Here is an 11,339-nt window from a genome sequence, read left to right as displayed (position 1 = left end):
ATCATACTTTTTTTTCACATGCAGACGCACAGAAACTAACCAAAAACGCATCTGATTTCCAGACGGTAAAAAAGGCCCTACAGGACACCGCATCTGCAGCCAATTAAGCAGAGGAGGACTGGTGAATAACGGCAAGAACCTTCCTCTGAGACAGCCCCGTGGGCCGGGAACCCCTCTAGTGTTACATTTTAAGCATCTTTACCTTGCCGTTATCCATCATAAAGGAGAGCCAACTAGTTTTAGCTGATATGCATCCATACTTTTTTTTTTTCTCTCTCTCTCTCTTTTACCTCCGACACGAGACGTTTGAGAACAAAAAGTCAAGACAAAGTTGAAACCTTTACTTATAGAAATATGAAATGCAACTGAATAAGTCAAATCGGAACAAGCAATGCAATAAAGCAGGCGCATTAAGTCAGTTTCACTTCTGCTTCGCACTTATAAAAAAAACAAACATGTTCTGCACAATTATAAAACAACAACAAATCAAAAGAAAAAAAAAGTGAAGGATGGAGCCAGGATTTCGAGCGCCTGGCGGTGCATCAATAAAAACAAACACGCGGAAATGATTTATTGTCTTCTTTACCCAGCACAGCTTCACGAAAACGAGCCACTCACCTGTCTTTACTCCGGTTGATCTCTTATTGACGTTTTTCTTTTGCACTAGAAAATCACCACTCTTCCAAATGGAGATAATTAGTCCCGTCCGGAGTCGAAGGTGTTTTCCAACGATGATGACAGAGTTATTTTTTGAAAATGGTGTCTGAAAGAGCGCCTGGCGCATGAATGGAAATGCTGCTGAGACGAGAGATCTGCGGCCAATAAGCAGAGAGTGAAAACCTCCCCTTTGCTTGCAGTGTGAGGCAACTGAACCATGAAATAAGAGAGAAGGCAAGAGGGAGAAGGAGCCTCATAAATCTGATTTTTAAAGTCTTTATGTGGTGATAAGAATTAAACCTTGCCTTAAATAGCTTTATTGTCTTTTTATCAAAAGAACAATACAAATAAGCAAAGTGTCGCGATGCGTCACGGAGGGATGATGTGACAACAGAACCTGGAAAACTTTACAACTGTAAAAAGAACAACAGCCTGTAAACTGCAAACCTAACCAGGTAAAATTAGAAAAATGTGCAATAAGAGTGTGGTTCTGAAATGAATCGACCTGAGGGCAGGTCATCCTCATCCTATGTGCATCACTGTAGGCAAATACACTCACATGAGTAAAAGAATAGTTTAAGATATAACGTTTTTCTTACCTCCTAGTATAAAAAAAAGACTGTAATTTTGGTTAAAAAAAACAAAACATATTTTTGTTTGCTAAGACCTTCAATTATGGCAATGAGATTCTTTAAGTATTTGATTGTGCTCTGTAATGAAAATATTTACTTTGCTGGCCCTAAGCTACTTAATAATTTCATAACCTGCTTTGTGTCATTGTTCATCTTGAAAATCCTTCTCTATGTTACTATTTACTTCCTCGTATTCTTTTATCTGTTTTAGTAATGCCAACTAGTCCTGTTTCCAGCATCACACATACAGTGCTTCCACCCTCCTGCTTCACAGATGAAATAATTATAATAATACATTTTATTTAACAGCGCCTTTCTTGACACTCAAGGTCATTTTACAAAAAATACAAAAGATAAATAAAAAGAAAGATGAAAATACAATGGCATTAACATAGCCCTTATTGTATATCTGAATTAACAGATTCAAATTAGACATGAAGTCTCATCATCTTACAGCATCCCTTACCCAAATGCTTAGTCCAAAACTGACAGAATAGTGTCCTGAGCAGTGGGACACTTTGCTTATAGAGGTAACCACTACTTGTGGAAACACTGGGCTCCATAGCTGTAAGGCAAGCTTCTAATATGAACAAAATATATGCAAAATTAATAGAATGAAACCTGGTGGAACTTGATCTGAAAAATTAATAATTATAATAATGCCAGTGGGACTCATGATCAATGGTTTAAAGGACTAAAATACTACAGAAATCAGCGACATTGATAAAATAATATCATATTAATGAACCCAAGAGCTGATGTAAAAATTCCTTTATGTCTGTATTATGTGAAACATTAAAGAGAAGCCAGGCTCTGTGGTGGACTTCGCCTCTTCCTGCTCATTTGACCCCACTCACTTCACTAACTTCATTTCCTTCATTCAAGTTGCTCCCCTCATCACCTAGCAAGAGCCACCACTCCACCACAACTCCCAAAGGATGTGGGGCAATTCACGGTGAGGAAAGCCACCCAACCGTGGTGTTTTATAGCCCCATCAAGGTTGCTGTTTCATGCAAAGCAAACCAAAGTGAAAACGAAGGGGTCTCCTGTAAATGCGTAAATTTGCATCGGGTCATTTGTAAGACAAACAAAAATAGAAGTGTTTCATCTTGAAATGTGGCCACTTTCTAGCAACCATTTGTTCTCTTATTTTAAAATATCTTTAGCTGCTTGTCCAACAATTGCAACCTATCAAATGTATCTATCTGCCAAATAGTGTTGCACTATCTGCACTGTATTATGACTGAAGAATATGTTTATGTAAGCCTACTTAGACAAAAACTAATATAATCAGCATCGCATTGTGAAAAGAAAACCACTAAAAGTAAACCTGCACATATGTTTTACAGTGATAGGATCATCAGCTTAGAGATATGCCTTTCATCATTGCCTGGACCTTCTGTTTGTTGCACCGTTTCCTAATGCAATGATTAGGAACAACAACACTGATAATGGTGTTCCCAGTGAAAAACAATGGACGGAAATCCCAACATCCTCTTTGCAGAAAAATGGCATTCATGCACCCGCTGTGTTTGCCTTCCTCAGGATGCAGTGGAAGAAGTTTTCTAACACATTTAAGCGGCAACTACTAAACTTCTTGAAATGACAAAGGAAAGAAAAGGGCACAGCATCTGAGCTTCTGCCAGTTTTACTGACACCACAAACATTCTCATGGGCTGGTTTATAATACAAACGTTGTACATTTTAAACATCACAGTTAGGATATAAAAAAGTACCTTTAAAATTTCCAAAGTTTTGAAATTGGACAACTTTTAGAGGGCTAAATGCATACAAAAAGAATTACATAAAAATCTAATGGCCAAATACAACAAAGAATAACAGGTTGTTTTTCTGTTATGCTTATGCAGAAATATATATTGGTGCCCAACTGTGGTAAAAATCAACATTTAAACAAAGGACTGAGTAGTAACAAGGGGAATCCAATCTTAAAAAATTAAAGCAACAAAATACTGGTGGCACAATTGTTGGTACCTGAAACTATACTTTTAAAATAAAAACTGCATTTTAATTATCTAAAGCTTAGACGTATTATTTTTCTAATACGTGATTCATAGCTTTGGTTTCTCTCAGTAATAAATATTACTTGATACACCAATTTATTGTATTTACTGGCCAGTTGGCTGGATGAGGACCAAGATTGATGTGGCCACCGAAGAAAGCAGGCAGGATAGTAAGTAAAAAATCTTCAGCTTTAATTTTTGTAAAATGAAAACAAAAATGGCAGCTTCATTTAATAAACATTGCTTGTGAGATAAGATAAAAAACCTTTATCTTTTTTCTCTAATATACTGTGAACAGTTTGTAAATCATTAGATGGAATTCAACTGGAAGTGTGGGCTTTGACTAGTAGAGACCAGAAAACTATATTAAAAGAAATTATGATTATTTAGAGAAGCTCCTTATATCCGCTGTTAAGCATGGTGGATGGTTAGTGATGCTGTGGGGAGGTTTGTCTTTTTTAGATCCTGGAAATTAGATTGTAAAACACTATGCACCCAATATTACAAAAATGAAAAAAAAAAAGCTGAGTCTACCAAACATTTAATGGTATAACAATCAACAACAAATGGCAACAAAAGTTAATTCAGTACAGCAATCTTTGTCTCCTGACCCTAATTCCAAATTCCATGGCTTTAGCTGGAGAGAAGAGAGAACAAAAAATGGCCAAGAACTGATTTAGAGAGATTTTGTAAAGATGAATGGTTAAAGATCTCTCCATCTGCTTCACTGATGTAATACATTGTTGGAAAATGTTAAGTGCTTTATACTGACATAACTATTGACTGAAGGGTTACCAATAAGACTGAAAGTAGTAATGTTGTCGAAACATAATTTTTACTGACTATTATTGCTAAAACAATAGAAAAAAAACTCATTAATGAAGCATCATATTTGTGCTTTTTGCAAATTTTCTTCAGTTGGTTATTTAGTATGTTCCTTTAATGAGACAAAAAAAAAAAAAAAAAGAGAGAAACACTTCTGCTCGGGGCTGAAAAATGCAATAGTCTGGGTGCATACTGTAAATGTGTAAATCCACAGAAAAATCTTTTTTATTAAAGCATTTTTTGATAAAAAACAAAAAACCCAACAAAAACCCCCCAAAAAATATTGCTCTTCCTTAGTAGGAACTGATCCCATCTTCACTTTGGAGTGTTTGTCCACACTATTTTATGAAAGTTTTCATGTCAAAGAAGTTGTTAGGAAAGCTTTCGCTGACATCCCTTTTAGGCGACCCCGTTCATTTTTGGCCGACATCAGAAGTATTTCTGCCAGAACTTTTGGCGTTTGAAACTATTCATAATTTTATTAATCTAAAAAATGCATCACATATTCTTCCACAAAGCTTCAGAAATATCTATCAATACCTGGTTGTTGTTTTCTTTTAAACCCCAAAAAACTTGTTTTTTAAAAACCCTAAAAATAAGTTCATCTAAAAAGGACAACAATATCTTGTCCCATTTAGACATAGAAAACAAGGGGTAACTATGGTGTTTTTTCTTCAGTGTCAGCTACTTGATAGCCTCTCTAACAAATTACTGACTAAGTAATAAAGTACCGAAGACTTTATACATACATATATATATATATATATATATATATATATATATATATATATATATATATATATGTGATATTCTGTACCATCCCTATTTCACTCTTGAATGATAGCACCCTACATTTCTTTTAAGATATTTCTTCTAGTCCATAAGTCAAATCAATTTAGTTTATTTATATTTCACCAATATAATTCATATGTCAAGGCACTTTACAGAGACAAGTCAACCAGATCATACAGTCAGATATGTTCAAAGGTTTCTATCAAAGGAAAACCAGCTGATGGCAGCAACTCATTTACTCTTATGCAATCCCTCACACCAAGCATGCATGTAGTGACAGTGGAATGGAAAACTGCCTTATAACATGAATCAGGCAGTGTGTGAGCGGCAATCTGTTGAGGCCGATTTGGGTTCCAGGGAACAGAAGCAGGCATACAAAAAGAAGCAGAAATACAAAAAGTAAGTTGGCCCCATCCAGGAAAGATACAGCCAGGCAGATGAGCTCTTAGCCAGTTTACATGTCAGAGGATGAAAGAGCACATATAGTTAATAATAGTAAAGCCTCTTTCCCACTGAAATAGCGGGTTAGCATGGGTTTCAAACATGGGTCGATTCACTTTCAATCGGTGTTTGGATTATCTCAGATTTGGCAGTAAGGCCAGGTCTGACCCCCGTCTGTCACGCTCCTGCTGCATGTCCAGTGACACCATCATTAGCAATGCTGATGTCACCAGTGCAACGAAATCAGGACAGTAAACAATGAAGAGCAAGTGTGGGTAAATGTGCTTTATTGTTTGGCTCTTTTGTTACTCCTATCTCATTCCAGTGCTGTGCCATGCTTATTGAATGTAAGAAAAGTTTGTTTGACTGGTTAGATCAGATGCGACTAGCATGTTGATGTCCATACATTGTGCTCAAAGGTATCACGTAAATTTGTGGGTCAACCTTGGTCTGATTTGGGTCTGATTTTCCCGCTGTTTGAAGGCGATTTTAACAGGGGTCGCTTGTGGAGTCGCTTGACAGGCATCGACACTGTCAGTGAGCTGTTCCCACTGCCACTAAAAGTAAATTGTTACCGGGTTTAAACAGGCCAAGCTCAAACATCGATAAGTAAAGGTGTTGATGGTGTTACGGTCAAACAGGAAAAGACCAGATGAAGCTACTATGATTAGAAAAAGCAGAGACAGCATAACATTAAATATTGAACTAATATATACTGCAGAATGGTAGAATAGAGATAGAATGAAGCAGAACAAGGAAAAGTGGCCTCTATGTCCTCCAGCAGTTCCAAAATGTGGCAGCATAACTATATAGATAGCTCAGGATAACCTGAGCCACTGTAACTATAAGCTTTATCAAAAAGGACAGTTTTAAACTTAGTCTTAAATGTAGACAGGGTGTCTGCCTCACAGACTAAAACTGGTAGTTGGTTCCACAGGAGAGGAACCTGATAACTAAAGATTTGCCGCCAATTTTACTTTTAGAAATTCTAGGAACTATTAATTACTCTGCAGATTGAGAGAAAAGGACTCTGTTTGGAATCTGATGTCTGATATATGATTGAGGTTGGCAATTAAAAGGCTTTAAATGTGAGAAGGATGATTAAAATTCTATTCTGGATTTAACAAAAAGTAAATGAAGGGAAGCTAGGATGGAATAAATGTGATCTCTATTTTTAATTTTCATCAGAACTCTGGCTGCAGCATTTTGAATCAGCTGAAGGCTTTTAACTATTATTATTATTATTATATATATTTCATGGACTTCCTGATAGTAATGAATTACAGTAGTCCAGCCTTCAAGTAACAAATGCATAGAGTAATTTCACATCATCCCTAGACAGGATATTTTTTATTTTTTTCAATATCCTGTGTGCTTAGCACCAATATACATTTCAGGCACTGTTTTCATGGTATCAACCACCCAGGCCTCTCAGGTCTTCTGGACTTAGATCTATTTGACATACCAAGAGCAAGAATCAAATATGGACAAGTGGCTTTTAATCTGGCAAGGTTATAAATCTATTTTCGGATTTGCATATTTCACTGTTAACTGAGAGATCAGTAAATTAAGTTTGTAGAATAGATTTTCTTAACCTACCTCTATTGTGCCACTGCAATATATATTTTTATCAGTATTTTCTTTAATTAGCCTTTATTCATGTAAAGCACCTTGAATTATCTTGCTACTGAAATGTGCTATACAAATAAATGTGCCTTGCTTTGACTTTTGACCTTTACTATCGTGGAATTCCTGTCATGAGTTTGAAATCTCTTCCTATCTTTTCTCTCTCTTTCACTTGCTGTCATGTTTCCTTAAGATAGTTTAAAAACAGCAAGACTCTAAATCCTCTTACTTTCTGTCATGAAAAGTTTCACTACCTGGCATTAGAAGTGGAATGTGGCTCCTTAACTTTAGGACTTCAGTTTTGTTGCGCATTTACTTCCCTTTTATACAGACACCATTCTCCTGTCCTACCATGATGCCAGACTCTCTGCCATCCTCAATTTAGCCATGAGCAGCCAGCTGTTAGTCACCCCTCACTGGCATGCTTACATTTCGCTGCACCTCCTCCTGGGAGTCCACCAAATGCTGTTGTATTTGAGATGATGCGAGCAACCTGCAGATTTGTGTGATTACATCGCCTGGAGTAAATGAAGCTCCCTACTCTGAACTGTAATGAGTTATTTATTTAGTTGAGGGGGTACTCAAAGATGATTTGGAGATGGAGATTGGTCTTGCTTCATTCCAGCCCTTTTTCTTTTCTCCTTTGGGAGGGAGAAAATCACATTGTGGCACCAGGGAAGGCAGGGCAAGAATATCAAATCTTTTCATGCAAGCTCTCAAGCACTTATGACCCAGACAAGCAATTGCAAACAACCACAAATCTAAAGTTCAAAAGGCTAAAAGTTCTTCGACCTTTTAGAAATGGTCCAGAGTTTTTGTAGTGAGCAATGGTGAATTAAGTATCAGTAAAACTACTTGACCTACAGCAGAATTGGATTTTACCGCAGTGATTATTGTAGAAAACCAAAAACAGAGAATTTTCAATTAGATACAGCCTTTAGAAGAATACATGTCTACCATATAGAAACTTTTGATTAATTTCTTACTGTTTAATGAAAAATATTTTAACAGCTCTGTTTTTCCACAAGCATACCCCAGATTATTCACAAAAGACATGGAGAAGGCATCATTTAAAATTGTGCTTTCTGACAACATGTAGCTTAAAAGTATGATGAAAACGAAACAACAAAAAAAAAAATTGTGAACCAATACCTTCAATCTGAAGAGGGAGACTTCCAGTGATTTGGAAATCTAGGAAACCAGAGCAAGAACTATTATTCACAAATTAGAAATAGACAGAATGCTACTGAACCTCCAAACTAGTAGACTGATTCGGACATCAACGTTCCTTTTAGGGGGTTACAAAGGTAGCGTGAGAATAATCTAAAGCATGGAGAGGGTGGCTTATCTCAGTAAAGGTCAGGGGTTATGATTAAGAAGAAAAAAATGGGACTGAGAGGTAAAGAACAACTGCTGATGAAAAGGCAACACAAAGACTCATCTTGTAAATAGATTCTAATGACTGACAACACAGAAATAGAGTTTTATTTAATTTTTTCCCCTTAAATCTTAAACAAAACACATTTCAGGAAAAGCAAATCATAAATAAAGTCTAAGGTGGAAGGACTCTGGATGTGAGCTGCTACACTGCAAAAACCATCTAGAATTAAGTAAAAAAAAAAATCTTAAACTGAGTGTATTTGCCCTTAATTTAAGTAGATAAATAAGATGATTTGCCAATGGAATTAGTATTTTTACTCCTAAAACAAGATAATTAGATAAAATAAACTTGAAATAAGACAAAGCAATTTTTTTCTTATTTTAAATGTAAATTGTCTTGTTCCATTGGCAAAGTATCTCAATTACCTCCTCAATTCAAGAAAAAAATGCACTTAATTTAAGCAAAAATGACTCATTTATATTTTCATTTTTTTGCAGTGTAACCCCTTGCTTTGGATCCACCAGAAATTTGGTGCACTTGAGTTAAGTTAAAAAATTACATTATTGGGTGCTGCTATGGTGTGGAGTTTATGAGTGCATCACCCATCACCAGCCATTGCAGGTTCGAGTCCAGGTCCTGCTGACCTTAGCCAAATTTCTCTCCCCTTTCTTGTAAACCACTTTCCTGTCTACGTATGTAAAAACCAAAACAAAAAACAAACAGAGTAAATGTTGTTCGTCCCACAGTGTTACCTTTGCACTGCAACAATTACTGTGAAGGCTACTAGAGTTAAAAAATACTTCATTGTATACAGATATAATTTAAAAGTATACATCAAATAGTTTTGATTGTTGTCTATGTTTCAGGCAGTTCATTAAAAGGCATTCCATAGCTCTGCTCAAACAACTTCACAGAAGCAGAGTGCAGACAGCTACTCAAGTGTGAACAGTGATAATTAGCAAGGGGGAAGTATTAAATTAAAGCAAAGCATCCGTTTTACGAGACCAGCATTTATGAAGGTAAAAGTATCCCTATAAATAAGAGGCATCACCCCAAACCCTCCTGATGTGCTGCCACTCATCTTGGTATTTTTACCCTCAGGGATAAAGCTCATATGAGAGCTTTGGGAGAATGGAAAGACACGTGGTGGCGAGACACACTGCATTTTATCATTATCATACTCAAATACGCCTGAGGTAGAAGCAGAAGGGTGTTTTTGTTATATTTAATGCATCCAAAGACCTGCTTTTTTACAACATCAAAAAATGATAGTGGAATTCTTACAGTGTGTACATTGTTCTTCCAGACCACCTAGGACATGTAGGTTTATCTGTAAGTGTAGGCATAGCCAGTCAGCCCAGAGTCAGCATGGGAATTCAGGGTGCTCAATTTACAAATTAAATCATCTCTCTCTTGTGAAGTGGAGGTCATCCCTGCATAAATAAAATGTGGCTGACAAAAACCACTGAAAGTGGGGAAAAGGAACTGAGGGGAGCAAATGCAGGAGGAACGTAGGACCATTTAAAAAACCTAAATCATTCTCTGAACTATAAATCCACTGACCGCTCATCATTCAGCAGCGTTTTTAAAAAGCCCTAAAAGAAAAACACTGAGTGAAATGAATATGCTGTCACCTCTCATTTGAGTCTGGCCTACCAGCTAAATAAGAAGAGCGTTGTTCCTCAGGCTGAGCTGAGCTCTCAGGTTTAGGGTTTACCCCGTCCCGCATTCTCAAGGCTTTCACTTTGAGGCCAAAGTCCCCTTTTTACCTCCCCCAGACATGTCTGACAGGCTGAACTCAAAGTGGGCTGCTCACCAGACTACGAAAATCATTCATCTGTGCCTGCAGATGGTCAAATCTGGATCTAATAAAGGAGGCCTGCCTATTGATCCCATTCATAAGGAAAGTACTGCCAACTTCTACCACATGAGGGCTCTCTGGCTCTAGCTAGAGGTGGCCAGTTGAGGACTTTGGTACTCTTGTTCATTAAGAAAACCTAACAATTAAAGATAATTAAGTTATTTTAACTGAATCAGCCAATGCTAGTAGTGAAGTTGAATTAACTTAAATGATTATGTTAAATCAGAAGTTACAACAATCCAAGGAGAAAATTTCATCTAAAATTTGTAATAATTCCCAAAACCTGTAATATGAGGCTCCAAAAAGTGTCCCTTGAATTAAAAGTTAGTATAGTGTCCTACATATTTATCTGAATAAGTATATGTTATCTATTATACAAACCTGTTGATAAAAGGACTATAATTACAGGCCATAAAATTATGTCCCAAAATCCTGGTCATGCTAAGCAGGCAAGGCTGGAAGGAAGAATTTGGGAATGAAAGGAGGGAACGACTAAGAATGAGCCTGAGTCACTTTTTAAAGGTTGTGTTTATATGTGGGTGAGGGCACTACCCCAAACGCCTGGGCAGACCGCAGCATTCCTCACACGGTCTTTAAGAGACAGTCCGACGCTGTCATCATGCCTATCTAGGGAGTAAAATGTTAACACATGCTGCGGACTCTTTGACACAACTAGCAAGATGCACAGAAGCAAGTAGGTGTAGTGCCAGTCCCCCCCCCATCCTGATACCACCACAAAGTTCCAACCACAACAAATTGTGTAAAGTATTAAAAAAGCTGATTTAGTAATTTAATTTTGTATGACTTGAATAGTTGCAGATAAACTATCAAATGTATTCAAACTGAGTTATGCTGATTTATTTATTTATCTATTTTTGGGTTGTTATCTAGACTAATGCTGATGACTTCAATAATGCTACTGGATAAAATAAAAGTTCAAAAGTCTTGTGTGCATTTTACATGTCTAGTGATAGAGGGCACAATTGAGCTATGGAAGAGGCACCACATTGACAGAAATAGTAGGCTTGAGCTTAAAAGTTTTCACATCACAAAAATTTTACTTTAGCCTTTTATTTTGAAACAAGTTTTAACCTCTTACTTAA

At 36.7% G+C, this 11,339-nt stretch overlaps 1 protein-coding gene across 5 annotated transcripts in view; it reads right to left on the bottom strand.

Annotated features, from left to right (window-relative positions):
• fli1 (Fli-1 proto-oncogene, ETS transcription factor) overlaps positions 1 to 832 on the bottom strand; it is a 39,610-nt gene extending 38,778 nt beyond the window's left edge. For 4 of the 5 annotated variants that reach the window (XM_015372727.1, XM_015372729.1, XM_015372730.1 and 1 more), the window contains exon 1: positions 619 to 831. The gene's annotated coding sequence lies outside the window, so the exon portion shown is untranslated. Of the gene's footprint in view, positions 1 to 618 lie in introns of all 5 variants that reach the window. The other variant, XM_015372728.1, reaches the window with a different exon arrangement.
• Positions 833 to 11,339: the final 10,507 nt, after the last annotated feature.

This window comes from Cyprinodon variegatus, unplaced genomic scaffold (assembly GCF_000732505.1).
Source record: "Cyprinodon variegatus isolate N-32 unplaced genomic scaffold, C_variegatus-1.0 Scaffold75, whole genome shotgun sequence".
NCBI lineage: Eukaryota > Metazoa > Chordata > Actinopteri > Cyprinodontiformes > Cyprinodontidae > Cyprinodon > Cyprinodon variegatus.
The sequence above is the reverse complement of the archived record's forward strand: the minus strand, read 5'-3'. Positions and strand labels throughout refer to the sequence as shown.